Below are 23,839 nucleotides of genomic sequence, written 5' to 3'. Positions count from 1 at the left end.
CCGGGGTCAAAAAGGCCATCTGGGATGCTGTATTAAGTCTTACACCCAGAAAGCACATGTCCTGAGAGGGTACTAGACTGGACTTTATTTCGTTCACAGAATACCCCAGGCATCTTAGCACTGCTATCACATATTCCAAATGATGAAGAAGCTTGTCCCTTCCTTGAGCCAGAATCAGGCAATCGTCCAAATAAGGATAGATCTGTATTCCTTTTAGCCTGAAGAAAGCTATCACTGGAGCCAGAACCTTCGTGAACACTCTGGGTGCAGTAGATAAGCCAAAGGGCAATGCAGAGAACTGATAGTGAGAAGTCCCAGCTCGAAAACGCAGATACTTCCTGCAACTTAGTCTGATAGGAACATGAAGGTAAGCCTCCTTGAGATCCAAAGTTACCATCCAATAATCTTTGCCCAGCAGAGGTAAAAGCTGCTGTAACGTCAACATTTTGAACTTGGGAATGTCCAGATAAGTGTTGAGGATAGATAAATCCAAAATTGGTCTCCACGTGTTCCCCTTCTTTGGTACTAGGAACAGGCGAGAATAAAATCCTAGGCCCACTTCTGGCATAGGGACCGGCTGTATGGCCCCTATTTGGAGTAACAGAGAAATTTGCTTGTGAGCCTCTATTCTTTGTTGAGGAGGAACGTCCGGCATGCCTTTGAAAGGAGGCAAGGTATGGAAATAAAACCTGTAACCGTGGTGTATGATATCCAATACCCATCTGTCTTGGGTAATTAAACTCCAATTTTCTTTGAAAAGTGCCAACCTTCCTCCCAAAGGTGCTGCCAGATGAGAAGGCTCTGGCAGCTGAAAAGGTAGGTCATTGGGTCTGTTCTGAAAGGACTGACCCCTGCCCTCACCGAAGACTGTGCAGGAGAACTCCCTGTTCTAGGCCTGAAAGAGCCCTGAGCTCTGCCCTACCACGTCTAGATCTACCTCTAGACTGGGAATCATAAGAAGGATACGTCCACCCCTTAGTAGGCCAATTTCTACTAAACTTTGGAGGCTGAACCTGCAAAAAATCTTTAACAGTCTGCATAGACTTAGCCTTGTCTTCCATTTTCTTTAAAACTGCCTCAACAGGAGAACCAAACAATACATCAGATTGTAAAGGAGCATCTAAAATCCTTGTTTTAACATGGTCAGATAAATTTTGATCCCTCAGCCAGGCGTGCCTGCAAAGAACTGACCCAGTGGCAGCCACCCTAGACGAAGCCTGTACAGCATCAAAACCACATTGCAAAGAATGCTTACCCACCTGTTCAGAAACATGTACTAAATCTTGCAACTCTTTACAATCAATACCTTCCAGAGCATCAACCTTAGACTTCAACTGTGAAAGGAGACAGTTTTGGTATTTCAACATGTGAAACTGGCAATTCAAAGCCCTCATAGCTAGAGTGGAAGAAGTATAAACTTTCTTTCCCCATCTATCCAAGGCCCTGGCCTCTTTATCTGCAGGAACGGATTCTTGACAGCAGAAGCCTTAACACCTTTAGGCCCCTGGCTAACAGTTTCTGGGTCTGCCCTAGGACTCTTAAAAGATACTTATGAGCTTCAGGCACCCTGTAATACCTATCCGGTTTAACAGGAGCAGGAGGCAAAGAATCAGGATTTAGAGAAGCCTCTGTAAAACATCTTCCACTACATCCAAAACAGGAGGTATAGCCAAAGGCCTATGCTGGGGTAAAAACAAAATTCCTAAGCCTTTTCCTGGAATCAGAGAAGTCCTGACCTTCCCACTTAAAATGCTCCCTCATGGAATGAAGAGTTTCTGAAAAGAAAAATCCTCAGGAGGAGAAGCAGAAGGAGTAGAATCATCCACATCAGAATCAGAATAAGGAGAGTACTCCTGCAAGTCTTCAGCCGAAGACTCTGAAACATCGAAGCCTGCTCAAAACTCCTAGCTCAGGCTCCACCCTAGGTCTCTTATCAGGAGGGGCAAAGAACCCTAATCAAAGTAATCAAATCTTCTGCCATTTTAAGCATATGCTTCTTGGGCACAGTACCAGAAGAACTAGGGTGACACCAACTGAAGCTAAACCTGGCCTGCCTCTGGGAGAAGCCTTGGAAACAGAAGGAGAGGGCCTAACCACCCTAGGCAGGGAGGGAGTATAGTAACCTGAGAAGCCCCATCAGCCTGACCTGCCTCCTGAGAGGCCACATCCTGCAATAACAAAGTCTCTCCCTGGGATCCCAAAGAAACCTCGGTGGAACCACCGGCTCCACCGACACCTCTAAAGAACCGGCGTCCGCACGGACGGTTCTTCTAACCTAGGCTTAACTGCTTTGTCCTTGCGCTTCTTGAAGCGGGCGTCGGAGCATCCGGCGGCATTTTATAATTGCACCGCTTCAAGACTAACCTGGCACAATCTAATCTCCTCTTAATAGTGCGCTTATTGCATCTAGCACAAGAGCGACACCCAACAACGTCGTGCTCAGGCCCTAAACAAGGAATACACAAAGTATGATAGTCTCTATCCGCTATCTCTTTCTCACAAGCAATGCAATTATTCACTTTTCTGACATCCGGTAAACCACTGAGGCAAGAAAAAACTAAAATATTCCCCAACGGGGTACTTAGCCAACTTTGACTCAGTCTGAAACTCCGAAATCGAACAATTTCAGAACGCCAACCAGCACTTGCAACGCTGCTTCTGCATCGGACCATGCGGCAAAAAAGACTGAGGATATGACGTCGGTCATGCGCATTTGTACCCTGGCGTCCTGATGTCAGTCAAATGCGCCTTGACCGACGTCAGCCTTATACTTTGATATTCGGGCCGACCGAGGACAGCGGACTACCCAAGTGTAAGGACTGCAGCAATGTGAGATGAAGAACATTCTCTATTAGAAGGGGTAGGATTTTTGGCAGCAGTAGCCTTAATGCCTTTTGGTCCTTGGGAAATGGTCTCTGGTTTCACCATAGGATTCTTGAAGAGGAACTTGTGAGAGTCAGGTGCTCTGTAGTACTTGTCAGGTTTTGTGGGAGCTGGAGGTAAAGTGTCTGGAGTAAGGATAGCTTCCAAGAAAATATCATCTACAATAGCCAGAACAGAAGGGATAGCTAGAGGCCTGTGTTGAGGCAGGAGTAAGAATTCCCTAAGTCTCTTTTTGGACTCAGAATAGTCCTGGCTTTCCCAGCGGAAATGCTCCCTAAGGGTATGCAAGGTTTCACCAAAAGAAAAATCTTCTGGAGGGGAAGCAGAGGGAATGGAATCCTCTGCATCAGAATCCACATAAGTAGATAAGGGCAAATCTTGATAATCAGAAGGAGCAGAGATATCAGATTCCTGATCAGAAGAATGATAAAGAAAATCGGTTCTAGGTCTCTTAGAGGGGGAAGGCTGGCTTCCCCTAATTAAGGTAATAAGGTCTTCAGCCATTCTGAGCATTTGTTTTTGAGGCATATGGGCCTGAGTCAGCGGTTTGATCATCTGTTTTCTAATTTTTTCTGACATCGGTTAGATCAAGAATGATTCCCAACTGGGTACTTATCTTTTTTGAAGACTTCGGGTCTGAAACTCGAAAATGAAAATTTCAGGAGTCGGCCGACCAGCACTTGAGAACGGCTTCTGCTTTGGGCACCAAACAGCAAGAAAGACTGATGTAATGGCATCAGCTGGATGTTTTATACCAATGACGACCTGACGTCATGGAAGAAGCGACAGCATCTGACACAGAAATCCGAAGACTCTGGTATTCAGGCCGGCTGAGGGCTACCTGCAGGAAGATAACCCAAATGTGATGACTGCAACAGTGAAACACGAAGAACATCAGTGCAACAGTACTAGTAACAACAAGGCACCTCCACTCTGCTGCCCCATTAAAACAAAGATATTCACAGAAAAAAAAATTCAAAGCCATATTTAAGGTATTAATATAAATGGATGGGCAGGAGGTGCTTACCTCACTTTGGGTGCCAGTTCTAATTATACTGAATTAGCTTGGGTAAGTAATTTTGCATTACTTGTACAACTATCAAACATTAAATTAACAGTCTGGTAAAAAACTAATGGTTAGTTTTTTCCCCAAACTGTTAATTTAAGTCTACAAATTACATAATAAGAAGTTATGTACCTACCATAACGTTCCATGTTAGTTGTCTTCTCTCGCCTTCTTTCTTGCTTGATGGGTTCGGAGCCGATCCTCGGCTCCGACTCGGCACTTGCTAAGCTCGAGAGTCACTTTTACCAGCTCGAGGCAGCCCCATATCCCATGATGCAAGGCGGTAAGTACCCAGATCTCGTTTGATGACAAAGGGCAATAGCACCAAGCATAAAAACACTTCCAAAAGGAAGAAAGAAAACTTACAGGATGGAAGAAGGACCAGGTCTGAATGGTCTTCAGCATAATAATTTCTTATAGAAAGGTCTGTCCAGGCCTGGGGAAGGAGGAGGTGCAAGAAAGAAGGCGAGAAGACAACTAACATGGAGCGTTATGGTAGGTACATAACTTAATGTTAAGTTGTCAATCTCGCCTTCATTCTTGCTTGATGGGACCACGTCCTAGCACCTCTATCCTGGGTGGCTCAATGGAACAGACTCTTGAGGACTGTAGAGCCAAAACTGGCTCTGTCCCTGGAGGCCAAGTCCAATTTGTAATGGGAAACAAAAGTATGAGGAGTGGCCCAAGTGGCCGCTGCACAAATAGTGTCTAAAGGAAGTCTAGCTTGAAAGGCTGTAGAAGTAGCTAAGCTCCTAGTTGAATGTGCTTTAGGTTTTGAGCACAGCTGTTTTCCCCTGAGCAGATAAATTTCAGAGATGAACGAAGAAAGCCATCTAGACAAGGTCACTTTAGAAACAGGAAGGCCTTTCTTATTATCCGCATAGGAAACAAAAAGTTGATCAGATTTCCTAAATTTTTTTGTTCTGTCCAAATAATATCCGAGTTGACGGTGGACATCAAGATAATGTAGTTTTTGTTCGGCTCTGTCTGAATAGTTTGGGAAAAATACAGGGAGATCAATGGATTGATTCAAATTGGTCTTTGAGGCGACCTTAGGCAAAAAGGTCGGATTAGTTCTCAATGATACTCTGTCTTTGTGAAAAACCAAATAGGGGGGTCGAACCGATAGAGCATGAAGTTCAGACACCCTCCTGGCCGATGTAATAGCCACTAGGAATAAAGTTTTCCAAGAAAGAAATTTCAGGGAACAAGAAGCAGCTGGCTCGAAGTGGGGAAGAATCAAGGATGTCAGCACTAAATTTAGATCCCACTGAGGAGGAGGATTCCTGATTGGAGGCTTTAGCAGGAAAATTCCTTTCAAGAAGGCCCTGCAGAGCCTATGGGACATAATATTGTGATCTGCGATCCCGACATGAAAGTTCGAGATAGCAGCCAATTGAACTCTGACTGTGGAAGAAGAGGAGCCTGCATGAAAAATCTCTGCTAAGAAGTCCAGGACTGCCTGAACAGGGGCAGTGAAAGGATCAATACTCTTGGCCTTAGCCCAATAAGAGAAACGTTTCCATTTGCTTGCATAAATCCTCCTGGTAGAGGATTTTAAAAGCTACTATGATGTCTCTAACTGGGTTAGAGATCAAAGGAAGCCTGGCTAAGGAAGGAAGTGGAGCAACCATGCTGTGAGGTTGAGAGAAGGGATAGACCGGTGCAGCTGACCGGATTGGTGAATCAGAAGATCTGGCACTGGGTCCAGATGCCACGGCTGCACCAAAAGGTGACGATGGAGGAACGGGAACCAAACTTGTCGAGGCCAGTAAGGGGCAATGAGAATCAATTTGGCTCTCAAAGCGGCTGCCTTCTGGATAACTTGAGGGATCAGAGGAAATGGAGGAAGGCATAAAGAAGTCCCTGGGGCCAATCCTGGGTCAGAGCGTCTCTGGGGGATGGCCTGGAAGAGGAAGAGAGAGAAGAAGTCTGGGCATTTGCTGTTTTGCGGAGTAGCAAAAAGATCGCAACATGGACGACCCCAATCCAGAAAAATCTCTTCCGCTATAGATTGCTTGAGAGACCACTCGTGAGGCATGAGAATAGCTCTGCTCAATCTGTCCGCTACAATGTTGGTTTTCCCAGGGATATGCGTTGCTACCAGAAACTGATGAGAGGAGATTGCCCATTGCCATAGTCTGGCTTCTCGACACAAGGGGTAGGACTTGGTTCCGCCCTGTTTGTTGATATACCAAACTACAGACATGTTGTCTGTGTGGACTGCAATTGTCCCTACGGGAAGAAAGTCGTTGAGGGCTTGCAGCGTTAAAAGCACTGCTCTCATCTCCAGGACATTTATGTGCAGGTGGTATTGAGCGGCTGCCACGTCCCATGAACCATCCTGCCCTGATAATGACCCCCACCCGATCAGGGAGGCATCCGTGGTGACAGTGGCTACGGGGATGGGGTACAAAGTGTCTGCCTTGGTGAACCTGGGAGATGTGATCCACCAAGCAAGATGATCTTTGCAAGTCTGTGTCACCAGAATCTGGTGACGCATTGGAAGTTGTTGGTACGACCACTGTGTGAACAGCATCCACTGAAGAAGGCATGTAGAAGCGAGCCAGGGAAGAAGAATAATGGCCGCAGCCATGAGGCCTAATACTTTTAGAACCATTCTGGCCTGTACTTTCTTGTTGGCTAGAATGATCCTGTCATGACTTTGAATGTCTGAAACTCTTTGTTTTGTAAGGGTAGCTGACAACCGAACAGTGTTTAAGTTTAGCCTATGAAAGTAATAGACTGGCAGGGCGATAAGGATGACTTTTGAAGTTTATCGAGATGCCCAAAAGAGTACAAAGCTTTATTGTGTAATCCCTGGCTTGAATAAGCTGATGCCTGGTGGTGGCTGAAAGGAGCCAGTCGTCGAGATCTGGAAACACCTGGAATCCTTGGCGTCTCAGGTGAGCCGTGACCACTGCCATGCATTTGGTGAACACTCTGGGGGCTGTAGTGAGACCAAAGGGCAGGGCTCTGAACTGGAAATGACTGGACCCCAGCAGCGGAGAAATCTCCTGGGCGTCTGTGAATTTTGATGTGATAGTACGCATCCTGAAGATCTATTGAGCACATCCAGTTGTCCTTCTGTAAGAAGGGCAGAATTGACTGAAGAGTGACCATTGAATCTTGTCTTCCTCACAGACTTGTTGAGTCTGCTGAGATCAATATTGGTCTCCAGTCTCCCGTCTTTTGGGGACCAAAAGAACCTTGAGTAGATTCCGGGCTCTGAATGATCTGTCGTAACTGGCTGAATGGCTCTTTTTTGCAGAAGTTTTAAGACTTCTAACTCTGCAATTTCCCTTAGACCGGGTGGTACATCTGGAAGGGAATTTGAGTGATAGAAAGGACTTTCCTCGAAAGGAATTTTGTAACCCTCGGATATGATCGACTGTACCCATCTGTCTTGAGTGAGGGAACGCCAGGCTTCTGGGTACAGCGATAGTCTTCCCCGACTGCCTCCAAGGATGGACAGCCGGGCAACATCTCAGGGATGCTGAAAGGGCTTGTCAGAGAGGCTCTCTGTTTCCCTGGTTTTTTGGACCCCCTCTGCCTCTAGGCGGCGTCTGTTGTTGTTACCCCTCTGCCTCTAGGGGTAAACTGACCACGTAAATCCGTGACTCCTTGGGATTTGCGGAACCACATTTTGCCACCTTTCTGTCCTTTGGGGTAAGGTCTAGAAGGGGTGGAAAAGCGGACTTCTGACAGAAAGAGTCTTGCCGTCCTGCTCACACCTCGTCAAAGTTTCCTTCACTTGAGGGCCAAACAAAGCTGACCCATCAAAGGGAGAATTTGTGAAGGGTGCCTTAAAGGGATCTGCAAAGTCACATAGCCGCATCCAGGCTTGGCGTCTAAGGGCCACACCTGTACCTGCGGCCCTACTGCTCCATCAGCAGCATATGATATTAGCCGCATGGAGGAGTTTGCAATGGAATTAAGGGTTCCTAGCTGCGAAGCAATTTTTTCCTGAGCTCCTGCAGCTGTAGGATCCTGTACAACATCACCTAGCTCCTTAAGGATATCCCTTTGGAGTCTGGTGAAGTGACATAGGTAATTCAGCAGCGCATAGCAAAGGTCGCTGAGGAAAACATCCGCTTACCGTACCTATCCATGGTCCTAGAGTCCTTATTAGGAGGATGGGCAGTGCGGAAGGATCTGCAAGTTCCTTCTTGGTGGCAGCAGCCACCATGGCATCAGCGGGGACACCCTTAGTGCGGAATTGCTTATCACAGGGCAGTAATAAATTTTGAAGGCCTCCTAGGGACTGGCTCCACAGAGTCAGGAGCAGCCGCCTTCGGGCAATAACTTGCATAAGGGGTCGAAGGCGGAGACACCCAGGAGGTGGAGGCCGAGATCCAACCGCCTCTAGGTATACTGACTCATCCTCAGAGGGATTATTGGTGGGCCAGTTTCCCCTCTGTCTAAGGAGTTCTAGGATGTCTGAGAAGGAGACATCCTCAGAGGGGGATCCCTCTGACTCATCTAAGTCAGTATCTGAAGTGATAGACTCGGGGGAGTCTACATGTTTCCTCTTACAAGTCCTCTTTCTAGGAGGATCTCCCGAAACATCAGGAGAATCCTCGGAAGAGGGGGATATTCCCAATGGGGAAACCTGAGGCGGAGGATCTCTGGGTCCTGTAGCAAGAGAAGTGGCAGAGATGTCAATAGGCACTACAGAGGGAGGAGCTAAGGGAACAGACTGCTGGCTGATACCAGTGGCCAGCACACTCTTCATCACCTCGAATGCTCCCCTCCCAGGAAGGTCGAGAGAACCTGTTCGAAGAGCTAGGAACTCCAGGGACCACCGAAAGGGAAGTCTCGAGGCAGATGTCGGAGCCGAGCTCACCAAGGCCGAGGCTCCAAGGGGAAGAGCGGGTTGGACAAGGGTCGATGCCACTCACCCCTCGGAGGAGACCATGGAAGCCCGGCCACGAATCCCTCTAAGGAAGGTCTCGAAGAGGAGATAAGAGTAGAGGCTGAAGGAACAGAAGGGGTATCCGTCCCTCAGCCGTAGCAGTAACCATTCCGAAGACTCAACTCCAATCTCTGGGGTAGAGTTGAAGGAGGAACTGCAATGGGGTGTGGACCAATAGCCGTCTGTTGAGACGGACTATGTAACATTTGGGCCAGTGCCTGTGACTTAAGTAATCTACTGACCACTCTCTCTAAATCATGGTCAGAAAGCCTGGATGACCTTGAAGATCGGCTCCGATGGCTCCGTTCGAGAGGAGAGGTGAAGCCGGAGCTGAAAGTATCGGCTCCAAGGAAGGAGACCTAGACCTCTTCCTCGAAGGAGCCATCGGAACCAATGAAACTATTGAACCTGTCGGAGCCGACAACTTATCGGAGCCGACAGGTAGTCTCGATGCACCGGCTCCAGCCGAGCCGATACAGCCACAAAGTAACGGTGTCGGAGCCGATCGGAGCCGACACCGATGCCTGAGCCACATGGTGGTCGGAACCGATCGGGCCGACACGAAGTGGTCGAACCAGAATCGGCACCAATAGCCATCGGTGCGAAGGCTGTTAAGCCAGAATCGGCTCCAGCCGGAGCCGATCTCGACTCAGAGCGAGTCGGAGCCGAGGCCGCAGGCTTGGACACAGAAGCCTGGGCCTTGGAAGATTTAGCAGTCTTGGATGGAGCCGACTTGGCGGAGAGCCCTCCGGCTTAAGAAGGCCCCTCAAAATCAACTTATTTCTTCTTTCCTGCAGGACTCTCTGGCTGAAAGAATGACAAATAGCACAGGAGTCCTGCAGGTGAAGAGGCCCCAGGCAATACAGGCAAGAAGTGTGACCGTCTGTCAGAGACATTTTCTGACAGCACGAGTCACACTTCTTAAAGCCTGAGACCCTTTCTTTAGACATGGTGCCAACACAGACACACACACCAGTCAAAGAAATTAAATTAAATATACCAAAAGGTATAACTAGAAAACACACACACACACCCTAACAGGGGGGGGGATGGGATGGGAGAAAGTCTGACTAAAAAAATAAGGAGAGACAGATAATTTTCTGTCAGAAAATGTTTAAAACTAACACAAAACTAACAATTAAGGGTTTTTTTGTTAAAAGGGGCTAAAATAGCAAAGTAGCAAATCACTTACCAGGAGCTGGTAAAAGGAGGACCTCATAAGCGGCAAACGAGATCTGGGTACTTACCGCCTTGCATCATGGGATATGGGGCTGCCTCGAGCTGGTAAAAGTGACTCTCGAGCTTAGCAAGTGCCGAGTCGGAGCCGAGGATCGGCTCCGAACCCATCAAGCAAGAATGAAGGCGAGATTGACAACTTAACATCTAATATTTAATAACTTTCCCACATTAATCCAGCATAATTAAACCTGGAACTCAAAGTGACATAAGCACCTCCTGCCCTCTAATTCATATTAGTGCTATAAATATGGCTCTGCAAATTTAGTCTTCCACATTCAGAAAAAATTTTAAAATTATTTTATTTACAAAAAGTGTGTGAAACTGCTTTATTTTTATGCATAAAAAGTGTTTGCCTGCATTATGCAAAACCCAAACATCACTTCACACCTTTAAATATGATCTTAAAAACAATTTTACTCCACCAAAAAAACAAGTGTGGTCCAAGCTACAAGCAAATATAAATAAATTAATAACAAACAGATGAGATTAAACACTTTCATCAAAGCATTTGACTTCATCAGAGTTGCATTGATAAAAAAGCTTAAACTGATCTGCCTTTTATTAATAAATTATATATGCACGTAGCATGGTCCACTATTGAAACTTTTTATATGCGTTATTAAACTTCAAATGTTTTATTCATCATATATTTATCTAGTAGTTACATATGCATTACACAAAGACTAACAAACTTTTCAGAAACCACATATCCTTTAATCCCATCTTTGAATAAATGAGATTCCTGCCACTAGTGATTACTACCTTTCCAAGTTTTTCCCTCTCCTTTCACCTTTGCAGCTGCTGCCATCATCAGTTCTTTATGAACTAGTGCCTTTGGCATGTATAATAATTACTTATTACCTTTCTGTAGTTTGGACTATTGAGACAAAGCATTTTAGTCTACTAGGACAACTTGATTTTGGCATAATCCATAAAAAGAGGGTGGCTGTCATATGGACCCACTCTATTTTATTTATAATGCACCTATTAGATGGTAGGCAAACTGCTACCCCATTTTCAAGATTACTCTTAAATAAAGAGCTAATGACAGAGGCAGTATAAATTCAGAACTCACAGATTTTGTATACCAGAAAATGTAGTCAGTAGCCTACTCAAAACACTCTCAGATTTTCTGTATGATCTTCTATTCCTATACAAACGTCCACTAAAACTTACGCCTACAAAACTTGCAGCTGACAATCTCCCCTCTGAATACCTAAACACAGCAGCAGGAGCCCTAGCTTATCCAGTCTCTATCTTAATTAATCCTTAACAGAAAGCTATGTCCCCACACTGTGGAAAATATCCAACATCATTCCCCTCCATAAAGGTGGCTCCTCCGTTGAATTTTCTAATTAACGGCCCACAGCCATCCTTTCTCCACTTTCTAAGATACTTGAGAAATCCATCCATTCTCAAGTCTTAGACTACCTCTTTGCTAATAACTTCCTCTCCAGCACCCAGCATGACTTCAGGCGATACCACAGCACTACTACTGCCTTTCTCTCTTCCACTAACACTATCCTTCATCATAAAAATAATGGCCTGTTCTGCTCTGCTATATTTCTGGATCTATCCAAGGCTTTTGATGTGGTCTCACACAAATTACTAATCTCTGTTCTCACTAACCTATCCTTTTCCCAATCAGCTACTGATTGGTTTCACAGCTAACTGGCCACCAACAATCAGTTGTCTGGCATAATGACCTATCTCCTCGGCTTCCTGTAACACTCTGTGTTCCCTAAGGCTCCATCCTTGGTCCCCTGCTATTCTCACTCTTCACCAATGATCTATTCACAGCCACGAAACATGTTTCTCTTATACAGTATGCAGATGACTCCACCCTCATCTGCTCAGCCCCAACTATACCTGAACTTCACAAGATCACACAGGAAGCCTTTTCATTTGCAGAAAGCTGGCTATCTAATACCCAGTTATTACTCAACCCGAGCAAGAGTAAATTCCTTACCTTCCAACCCACTAAATGTAACCCACTTATCCCTCACTTTAATATTCTAGCCAAAGACAATACCGTCATCTCCCCAACAGAACACACGAAACTACTTGGTGTTGAGACTGGTAATCTCCGATTTGACACTCACATTTCTCTTACCATAAAAAAGGTTCACAAAAAACTAGGTGCATTGTACAGAAACAAACAATTCCTCACCAAGACATCCAGAATTTCTGCTGCCAATTCCCACCTAATCTCCACTTTACTCTACACCTCTCCTATACTCACCTACCTTAGACAAACAGATCTAAATAAGCTCGAGGCTCGCTACAATAAAATTGCTAAGTTTGTCACTGGTGCATCTTATTGCAGCCACACATGTGTCTCACTTAAGAGAACTTGACTGGCTTGAACTCCTTCAACTTCTTCACCTAAATAAACTCTCTCTCTCCCACAAGTTAGTAAACTATCATCTTAAAGTCCAATCCCTTCAAAACCTTCTCCAGCCCTACTGGTCCACTAGACCACTGCACTCTAGCAGCAAAAATCTACTTCTAGTGACCAAACCCAAGAACTCAGTGGAAAAAGCACTATTCTCCTGCATCATATCCAGATTATGGAGCAATCCCCCCCATAACCACCCTACCTTCTTACAATCACTTCAAGACTGCACTAAAAACTCACTTAAAAAGTCTCTGGTTATGCCTATGCACCAATCCTGACTAGTAACCCTCCTTTTACTTCCCTTAGCCACCATGCCTCACACCATCTGATCATTGCATTCCTTTCTCTGCAGGCTCTGGCTCACCCTTTACCCACCCCTTCCCTCCTCACTCAATCTCTCAGACCTATTATAACAAGCTTAACAACCTCACTTCATCTCAACTCCAAATACATATCCAGCTGACATACACCTAGCTTCCTCTCACTACCACATATACTAATCACTCAGTCTTCTCTCTTACTCCTCTGTCTTCCCCTTCCATCCCATTAGCCCTTCTAGCTTGTTCCACCTTCGTGTGGAGCTTCTGCTTTATATCTGTTTGGGTTTAGTGCAATATTTGTATTTAAGATTTAGGTTTATGAGTCTAGAACAGTATCCGTTTGAGCTTTGAACTATCTGTATATACATCCTACCTTTATTCCTAGCCTCTAGCTAAATATTGGTATATCTGTTCATTACTATGTTTTATATTGTCTGTATATCTAATGTTTGCTGAAGCATGTATTATTTATATTCAGTTGTTGTTCGTGTACTCTGTTGCTCATTTACTGTTCGGTGGAGCTTTTCTCCCTGGACCTCCACTGAAAAAGGACACGTGTCCAGTTGAATTTCCCAATAAACAACTGCATGTAAGTTGTTGTGTCTTTAGGCTATTCCCGGTTAGGGGTCGCCACAGTGGAACTCCGGTCCACTAATGATTGGCAGTAGATTTTTACGTGCCGAGTTGCCGGCCCTGACGCACAACCTTCAACGAAGGTACTACCATTCATGCATGTCTCCACACAGAAGATGCTCTAGCTGAGAATCAAACAAGACAACGTCTTACTGCGAGGCGACAACGCTACCACAGCACAACCACCGCAGTTGCAAATAAATAAATAATAAATACATTTTCCACTGGATCATTCAACAGGATTCCCATTACCTTTTCCCATTTTACAAGCTGATATCCTATTGATAGTCTAATATTTATACAGCTACACAGTATCATAGTGTCATTTGTGTTTAAGTTATATAAAGCACATTTTCTTGTGGCTATTCCTTTATCAGCTCCAGAATGTGCTGTAGTGTCTTAATATAGCAATCATTACTGCTACCCACAAATCCAAGTTTTAAATCAATTGAATGTTTAATTAATAATATATTGTCATCAGGAATCACATCATTGATGTACAAGTGCTGCTCCAAACTGCACTGATAATTTATTCACTTCTAGAGTATCCTCTAACCTTTCCGCTCATTTTAAACTAAATTGCAACTCAATTAGTTACAAAAATATTTAACTGCACTCTTAGAAGTATGTTCGTCGACACTATGTGATCTACTCAAGAAAACATTTTCCTAAAATCTGTTTAAAAGAAGGACTAAAAAACTAGAAGCAAAACAAGCAAAAGTGCAGAATTAGCTCACCTTTAGTGAAACTGTAACAAACAGAAAGTTGCATTGTTCTTAATTAGAGCATCATCAGCCTGAACTTTTTTTCCATTTTGCTTTAAACCTATTATTGAGGGAAAAAAAGAAACACATTAAACCTGCTACTTACAGGCCCATACAGATGTTAAAAATATTGACATCAAATAAAACATTACTGCTACTGATACAATAATATTACATACCAGATCACTAAATGAGTATTGGTTTAGGGTGGGAAAGCATTTTGCACTCCTCTCATCATTCAGTATAACTATTCCAATAAATTTAAATTCTGCTTATCAGTTTTTCATAGTTCAGCAATGGTTGTGTTTTCTTCTAGTTCAGCAGTATGTTCTTGAAATCCAGTCTTTTAAAATCACTCCAATCTCAATCATTTTTAATGCTTTTAATATGTTTAATAAGGCATATGTTGACATCTGGGCATGTATATAACCCACTTTGTACTGCACATGAAAAATATTAAATAATGCATTTATTGTTACAGTAGCAAGTAAAATATTTAAAATGTTTTTGTCCATTGTTAAAATCAGAATATATTGAGGAGATGGGAGCTTGCTGCTCTTTCTAAATCAACCACTCTCACAAAAAAAATTCCAACATTTTAGCACCATTACAGCTACTCAGTAAGCCCTGGAACATATAAGTTACTACATTTCTACTGTAATATGAGGTTATATTCTTGGCTACTGAGATCTTGCTGAAAAGGATTTCGTGACTTCTCAGCAAGTGAAGAGGAATCTAAATAAACAGGAGAAAGAGTCATATTTATATACAGTATGGGCTCTTACATATTTGAGCTTTTAACATCATGACCTCTACAAACAAAATATTACTACAAAGAGATCTGAGAACAGTTTCTTCACACTTCACATTAATATTTGTCAACAAGGAAGATTAGATGCAATATGGAGTACAACAGCAAGTGGAGTGCAATAAAGTATGGTGCATGTGTGTGTATGCCATATAGTAAATTTCTGTGCTTGCCATACCACAATTCATTCTACATACAGCTACATGGAAAAATGCCTTTTTACATTTTTTACACTTAATGTTCTGCAAAAAAGCTTTCTTAAGTGACCAACAATTCCCTCCATTTCTCCCTCTTTCTAAACAGCTGTAATGCCACACAGAGTACCCTCTCTCCAGTGTGGTTTACATTACTGAAGATCCCTCTCTAAGCTGGCAATGAGGAGGTGAAAGCTGGCTGCTGGAATGTCATCATCCTGGGCAAATCTGGAACTTCATTACAGCTTCTGTAGTTGCAGGTTTCAGTATTTACAGATTTTTTTCAGGGTTAAGTATCAGGTGTGAGTTACAAAGCTATGTTCTGGTCATTCTTGAGTCTTGAAATTAGCCCTTGGTCTCTGTCATTGGATGCTTGAACTTTCAGCAGTAAGATCTAGCCACTACCCTCCCTCTGGGATAAGTGAAACAGAAATCGCGACATCCTCCCATACAACAGTTGCTAGTTAAATTTGGGCCACTATGTCAGCAGTCAGGGGTGCAACAACCCACTTTTGCTGCAATGATGAGGTCAGAATTGGTTGAAACAAAACATGTCTACAGCCAGTGGAGTTTAGCTTTATTTACATGAATGTAACCCATAAAGGAAAAGGTAATGGACATTCAGAAGCCATTTGCTTGGTACTAGTATGCCCTCTCAAGGGTCACCTGCATATATTTCAAGGACCTCCATTACAGGAGATTTAAGTTATAATACAGTGAAGACTCTAGCTTGGCTGTGTCTTTTTTGCAGTTTTTACTGTCCATCATTAGTATTATACATGTCCACTGTTAACGAGACAGACTCCTGTAATACAGTGTACAACAGTCATAGGAAACTTAGAATATAGACCAAAGTACAAAGAAGAGCATGTGCAATGAGCCATGGTCTTTTCTGTCATCCCCACCAGTTAAGGTCTGACAAGTCCTCCTCCCTACTCAGCCATTCAGTCCTACTGGAGCAGGGGTAGCAGGCATGGAAAACTATACACACTGTCTTGGTATATCCCTTGCATAACCTGGTGATTGTGTTTCCCACTCAGAACTGTGATACTGATTTTCCTCCTGTCAGCCTTCATTCTAACATGGGAAACTGCCTCCTTTCACAGGATGGAGAAGTGCTTCCCTTTCATGGGATATGCTCCAGTGTGTTGTTTTGTTCTTACAGGTTCACAGATAGCCCAAAGCCACAGAGTCTCATGACCATTCTCTCCTTGCCAGTACCCTCACCTCATTTCTCCAGGAGGTGTATACCAGTAGTAACTGTCAATACCCATACACTCATCTAGTATACGTGTAAAGGATGATACTGAGTCACACTGCTTATCATGCAGGGGAAGTTTATTCCAGAGGTTTGGCAGGTGCTGGGTTATAAACCTGCTTGCCACTGTTTTATTTATCTGCTGATAAAGAATTAGATCCCTGTTTCTAAGACGGGTAGAGATATTGGGCTTTCGGACGAACAGGAGTTTCAGGACAATCACGTTTCGGTGGTGCAGTGAGACAGAAATCTCCCCTCAAAAGTCTATAAGACGCTGAAAAAAGGGATTGATTTTCTAGTCTCTACTGATCACGCAGGGATTTTAGGCCTGTGAGCGTCCTGGTTAGAAGCCTCTGGGGGTCTAATTGTTTGATATGGTTGGTGAGATACATTCGAAAGTGGCACTGTACTCTATATTTGCCCTGAAAATGCTGAGTATAATGGAGTGATTACCTCTTTAGACCTTGATGATATTCCATTGGCAATTAGCTGCACTAAATAAAAGAATATCCTGACAACTGCTGTTAAAGGAATGTCAAAACAGAGGGAGCTAGCAACCCAATTACCTAGGTCCCTAACTACATTTTCGTTTTTCTGAGTTATGTTGTCTGTGATGAAAGTAAGGGATGTCTACAATAGTGATGATACTACACTTCTATCACTTAGTTTGAGCACATCTTTAGTACACTAAGAGTTTACTAAGCTGAGTTAATTCTGGAGGGTTTGGGTGTCTTTAAAACAACTCCCAGTTTGCAACTGTCTACAGGCTTTGTTAGCCAAAGGTCTCAGCTTGCTCTGTTTGGAGATCTGAGAAATACCAAAAAAGAGAGGTCATAGCACCAAGCTCTGAAGGATACTGCTGGTCACTTTAATAGCTCCTGATGAAGCAACTGCAACTTACACTATATGAGTTCTGTCTTTCAGCCTGTTTACTGTCTGCCTTAACAAATGTGTCAGTTTTTAAAGCATTTCACTTTTGTATGGTAGCAGCATGGTGAATGGTGTTAAAGGCCTTAGCCAGTACAATAGGAATGTAAGTTAGGTCAGAGTAGGAGGCCACATTATGAATAAGTTATGAGCAATGCAGGACATATATATTTTATTTTCCAACATAGCTGCAGAAAGATTTATAATTATCTTTGGCTTCAGAGGCCAACCCAAGTTCATGGGCTCCTTTAGTGGATCTGATAGCATTGTTCATTTTTGTTGTTGTTGTAATGCTTTTGATATTATGGGTTTTAGATTTACTAAATTATTTAATCTGCTCAATATATTTGGTCTACTTCTTACATTAAACAACCTACAGCAGATTATAATATTGAATTTGCTTTCTATGCGGACTGCCGAAGTATGAATATAGTCTATCTTGCAAGTTGCACAGTGTGAGATAAGTTTTATGTTGACAAAATCAATCGAGCATTTAAGGATCAGATCCATGAATATTTAAGAGACATCAAGAGGCTTAAAGATACCAATGCTCTTGCCAAACATGATGAATATGGACTGTAATCATTCTTTTAAATTCTTGATATTAGAGATCATTAACTTAAATATCAGAGGTGGTGACATCAAGAATAAAACTGAGCAGAGTGAAACGAAATGGATTATCGGCTTAATGATAATATATCTTTAAGACAGGTTCTTAGTTCATGTGACCATCTCTATCACTGAGTTGATTTGCTTCAGTGGGCTTTTTAGATAATTGGTTTGTATGTGATTTTTATGCCTAGTCTGAAGAAGCAATTTATTCAAGAAGGTGCTTATCCTCCTTTTATTTTTATTTTCATTATTCATTTTTAATAAAGTGTTCCACAGTCGTGTTGGTAAAAAAGTTCATGTTTTACACAGCTGCCACTGAGCCTGAAAGCATAAAATGTGCAAAACCCTGGTACAGAGGAAGTGCTCCCTTTACATTTAAAGCAAGTTTCAGTAAATATGGAGATACTGATGTTTTCAAAATGCAGGAGTGCCTCAAGATCTGGCAATTTACTGTTTAGACATCTGGAATTAAAAAGCTATTGTGACTTACTAAAGTTTTTCCAGTGGAGTGAAGCCTAGTTGTTGTTTCCTTCTAACCCTATCCAGCACACTTTGTTTTTGTTTTTTTAATTAAGAAGGGCGATCTTAACACAATCTAGTTACACCCACATCAATCACATATTGTGGGCCACTCTGCTGTGAGTTGTCCTTTTGTAGAAGATTCACCAGGAATTCCTCACTGGGGTGAGAGGTGTTTCTGCATAAGCCCCCCCCGGTTACCCTCTGGTCTAGGGCAACAGTAGCTGAACACCTCCATGCAGATGTTATGTCAGTGGCCCTGTGGCACACCTGCTCATAAGTATGACAATGGCATTTATATTTGCAATGAGCTACTGTTATAGTCTCAGCCTCTCTGGCATATTGGGATGACCCCTTCTGACTAGAAAAGTGCCATGTTGACAGAGCGCATCCACAACTATTGTATTCTCTGCCTCACTGAAGGGGGGGGTCTGCACCTCAATGACATTTTTCAGGTCTAAAAGACAACAGAATGATAATCCTACGGAAAGGCCTCATTGAGACCAATGACTGGTGTCGAAACCAAAGTCTTAAGCCTAATGCTAAAAATGTGTCGTCATCCCCTTTGGGAAAAACTCAGTTCCCACAAATTACCACACTGATGGGAGCCCAATGAACACTAAGGGTGTTATTAGAGATCTGGGGACACAGGATGAAACAACCTCTCCTTGGACCACCACATTGCCACTGTGGTCTTCACAAAACCAAGTCCTTCTATGTGGCACATCTCATTACCAAGGGTATAGCATCCAGGAAGAAAGAGGTAATCATCACTCTCTACTCTTCCCTCGTTAGGCCAATCATTGAGTATAATACCCCATTTGGCATGTACCTCAGTAGGCACACGCAACAGCTGGAAAGGCCACAAAAGTACCTCATGAAGAGGATCCTAGGCCTTAAACACATGTCCTACATGGACAGACAAAAAAACTACAGCTATTCTCTGTCTCATATCGTCTACTAAGAGGCGATCTCTGCTTGACTTACAAAGCCATGTCTGACCCAGCTCTGTTAGAAATGCTACATTCAAAGAAATCCCAATCCCACCACACCACAGGTTCCAGGGACCTCAACCTTATTACCATAAACAACAGAACATGCTGGAGGAACAGATTCATAACCTAGAGACTACTCATGCTCTGCAATAGACTTCCCATACATGTCAAGCACAGCACCTCACTGGCCCGCAAGAGAAATCTTGATGAGTGGATAGGAAATAGAAAGTTCACCCTGTGGATCTCTCCAGTGGCTCTACTTGATAGAGGAACTGGGAACTAACGTCGAGCGACATGATGCCAGGGCACCTCTATGGGCTAGGCTTGTAAAGGCTCCAGGGCCATTACCCTATTACACACCTATGAAACTATGACCCTATAGGTGGACATTTTTACAGTGAAATGTCCATCAGAATGCACTAGGGGGTAGCAAAGAATTAGCCACTATGCAAATGCACTCTTACCTGGCAGGTTCCTTACCTGACTCCCTAAGTGACCACTCCCCAACCTTCCTACTAAAACACCACATAAATAGCAGCAAACCCAATGTCCTCTGACACATTCGCTACAAAGCTAAAATCAACTCCAGCTCCTTCACCACCTCCCTACAAAAAATAAACTGGTCACCCCTAAAATACCTCAACCTAGATGAAGCAGTCCACTACTTTAACAGCACTTTCCTCAACATCCTTAACTCCCATGTCCCCCAAAGATGCACCAAAATCCGCACTAAAAAATCCCTCTGACTACAAAAAAACACCAAAGACCTTATGAAATCCAGGGATAAAATATGGGAACAATGGCCCACAACCAAAAACCCCTCAGATAGGCAACTAGTCCTTGAACTACATAACAAAGTCAAAAAGCAAGTAAAAGCAGACACAGCCCTTTTCTATCAGACATCCCTAAACTCCTCCCAAAACAACCCAAAGCAATTCTGGTCCACAATTAACTTCATCCTCTGCCCAGGGAAGTTAAACACCCCCCCCCCCCACCAACCACCCCTCTCTCCACCTGTAGCACAGCAGACTCTTTCAACAAACATTTTACAGAGACCGTTCTATCCCTAACTAAAAAACACTTCCCTACATCAACACCCCCCACACCCAAACCAACTCCACCCCTCCCTCCCTTCTTCCTTTCCACAGTACCCACCTCCAACATAAAAAAACTACTAACAAAACTTAAACTCACAAGACTAGCAGCTGATAACCTGCCCACAGAATACCTAAAAATAGTAGCTGATGTTTTAGCTTATCCCATCTCCATATTAATCAACCGCTCCATATCTGAGTCTTATGTGCCACCCTTATGGAAAATATCCCACATCATACCCCTACACAAAGGCAGCCCCTCAACAGACATCTCCAACTACCGCCCCATTGCCATCCTCTCGCCTCTCTCCAAGATACTCGAAAAATGTATAAACTCACAGATCTCCAATTATCTCCTAGACAATAATCTCCTCTCCTACACACAGCATGGTTTCAGACCACACCATAGCACCACAACTGCTCTGCCCTCCTTCATTAACACCATTCTCCAACATAAAAACAATGGCCTTTTCTCTTCTGTTGTATTTATTGACCTATCGAAGGCTTCTGATATTGTATCACATGATCTTCTACTCTCTGCACTCTCCAACCTCTTTTCCATACCTGCCATCAATTGGTTCCACAGCTATCTACACGGCCACCAGCAGTCAGTTGTCTGGCACAACAGTCTATCCCCTCACCTCCCTGTTATTCTCAGGGTTCCCCAAGGCTCCATCCTTGGCCCCTTGCTTTTCTCCATTTTTACCAATGACCAGCACACTGCCAACAAACATGCCTCCTTCATACAGTATGCAGATAACTCCACTCTCATCTGCTCAGCTCCAACTCTAACAGAACTACAACAGATCACTCAAGCATCATTCTCTTCTGTTGAAAGTTGGCTATTAAATGCTCAACTCCTCCTCAACCCAAATAAGACCAAACTCCTCATCTTTCAACCCTCAAAATCTACCCTGAACATCCCCCATTTCAACATACTTGCTAAAGACAACACTTCCATCTCACCAACAGTCCACACTAAGCTACTCGGAGTACAGATTGACAACAAACTCAAATCTGACACTCACATATCACTCACAATAAAAAAAGTCCACAAAAAACTGGGTGCCTTGTATAGAAACCAACAATACCTAACCAAACCAGCCAGACTCTCTACCGCAACTTCCCAAATAATTTCAACCCTACTCTATGCATCACCCATACTCACAAATCTTCAACAACCAGACCTAAAGAAACTCAAAGCCTGCTACAATAAAATTAATTTGTGTCATTGGACTCCCAACGCAGTCACCAGTGTCTCCCTTAGAAACCTAGACTGGCTTGAGCTCCCTCAACTCCTACACCTAACCCAACTTACCTTTGATCATAAACTTGTAAACCACCCTCTTAAAATTCCCTCACTTCATACACTTCTCCAACCCTACCAATCCTCCAGACCCCTTCACTCCTGCAACAAAAATCTACTCCAAGTCACCAAACCCAACAACTCTGCAGGGGAAGCGCTATTCTCCTACTCCATATCCAAAATTTGGATCTCACTTCCCGCTGCCATAACTACCCTCCCTTCCAGCAGTCTCTTCAAAAATGCTCTTAAAGCACACCTAAAATCTCACTGGCTATGTCCTTGTCCATACTCCAACTAAACCCCCCCCCTTTCTCCTGTACCACTAATTAGCTGCCAGCTCTACTATTAGCTGTCAACAGGTTATCAGTATTTCATTACTATTTCATATCCTTTAACTAGCAGATGATTGCAGTACGATGTTTACTCTTTTCTCTATGTGAGAAATTAATACTACTAGGCAAATGTCTTGCACCTTATATTGTTATTATACTCTGACATATGTCATTACCTGTCAGACTGTGTCTTTGCTATAAATATGCTGTTTTTTCCCTCTGAAATGCTAGATTATACTCTTAAATTATGTGACATTTTGCTTGTCTGAATATATGGAGCCTTCCTTGTGATATTACACTCTGACATATAGGTCATTTCTCCTGCTGAACTGTGTCTTTACTATAATTATAGTTTCTTTTTTCATCTGATATGCTAGATTGTACTCATATTATGTAAATCTCATATGTCTGAATATATGGCGCTTTTCTCCCCGGGCCTCTGCTGAAAATGGGCATATACCCAGTCGGACTTTCCCGGTCAACAAATGTAAAATAAAATAAAATAAATAAAATGCCCTGAAACAATAAGTGCAGGCCATCCTTTTGCATGTTCTTCTAAATCTCATCCATGATTTGCCCACTCTATCTCTCAAACTCACAGAATCTACCACTTTCTTCAGTTTATTCTTTATTCAGCTTCATTTGGAGTACAGTTAGGTTCACTATTATGAGTACATTACCACCCCTTAATGATCTTTTAAACTTCTTAGTGAACAAACAGCCTAAGTGCTTTTGCTCTTGTGGTAATGTGGCAGACAGGATTTCAAGGACAAGCTCCACAGCTACTATCTCAGACAGGATATTTGTTGAAAAAAAATAAGAAGTTATGTACTCACCATAAAGTTCGATGTATGTAGTCCATCTCGCCTCACATTCTTACCCGTGGGTTCGGAGCTGAATATCGGCTCCGACTCGGACGATTTTACTAGCTCAAAGTCTCTCATTGGCTGGGCCAAGTGGGTATCCCATGGTGCACTGCTCCACATCCCCAGATCTAGTTTGCTGCGAAAATCATTTGTACTCCATACACACATCACATCCATATAAGGAATAAACTAATCAAAGGGATTCTGTAGATGGCAACCTAACCTCCAAATCCTCCAGGAAGGGGGAAGGTGGGAGGGTAGGTAAGAATGTGAGGTGAGATGGACTACATACATCAAACGTTATGGTGAGCACATAACTTCTTGATGTTATGTAGTCCTATCTCGCCTACATTCTTACCTGTGGGACAGCGCCCCTAGCACCTACATCCTGGGTGGCTCATAGGAAAATACTCCTGAGAACTGTGGAGCCAAAGGAAGACCTGACCATGTCCAATTTGTAATGAGAAACAAAAGTGTGACGAGAAGCCCAAGCAGCTGCAGCACATATATCATCCATTGACAATCTAGCTTGATAGGCTGTGGATGTAGAATGTGCCTTGACTGGAAATGGCAGATTTTTACCTCCTGCCTGATAGATGAAAGAGATACAACCAGCTATCCATCTAGACAGCATGACCTTGGATACCGGAGAACCCATTCAGTTTTCTGAAAAGGAGACAAAAGAGTTGGTCAGATTTCCGGATATCTTT

At 43.3% G+C, this 23,839-nt stretch overlaps 1 protein-coding gene across 4 annotated transcripts in view; it reads right to left on the bottom strand.

The window, feature by feature from the left end:
- Positions 1 to 23,839, bottom strand: part of LOC122790335 (zinc finger protein 239-like) — a 1,358,627-nt gene that overhangs the window by 1,241,085 nt on the left and 93,703 nt on the right. For all 4 annotated transcript variants that reach the window (XM_044057854.1, XM_044057857.1, XM_044057855.1 and 1 more), the window contains exon 3: positions 14,192 to 14,279. The gene's annotated coding sequence lies outside the window, so the exon portion shown is untranslated. The remainder of the gene's footprint in view (positions 1 to 14,191; positions 14,280 to 23,839) is intronic.

This window comes from Protopterus annectens, chromosome 16.part0, assembly GCF_019279795.1.
Source record: "Protopterus annectens isolate FY-2018-M chromosome 16.part0, PAN1.0, whole genome shotgun sequence".
In the NCBI taxonomy this organism is placed as follows: Eukaryota; Metazoa; Chordata; order Ceratodontiformes; family Protopteridae; genus Protopterus; species Protopterus annectens.
The sequence above is the reverse complement of the archived record's forward strand: the minus strand, read 5'-3'. Positions and strand labels throughout refer to the sequence as shown.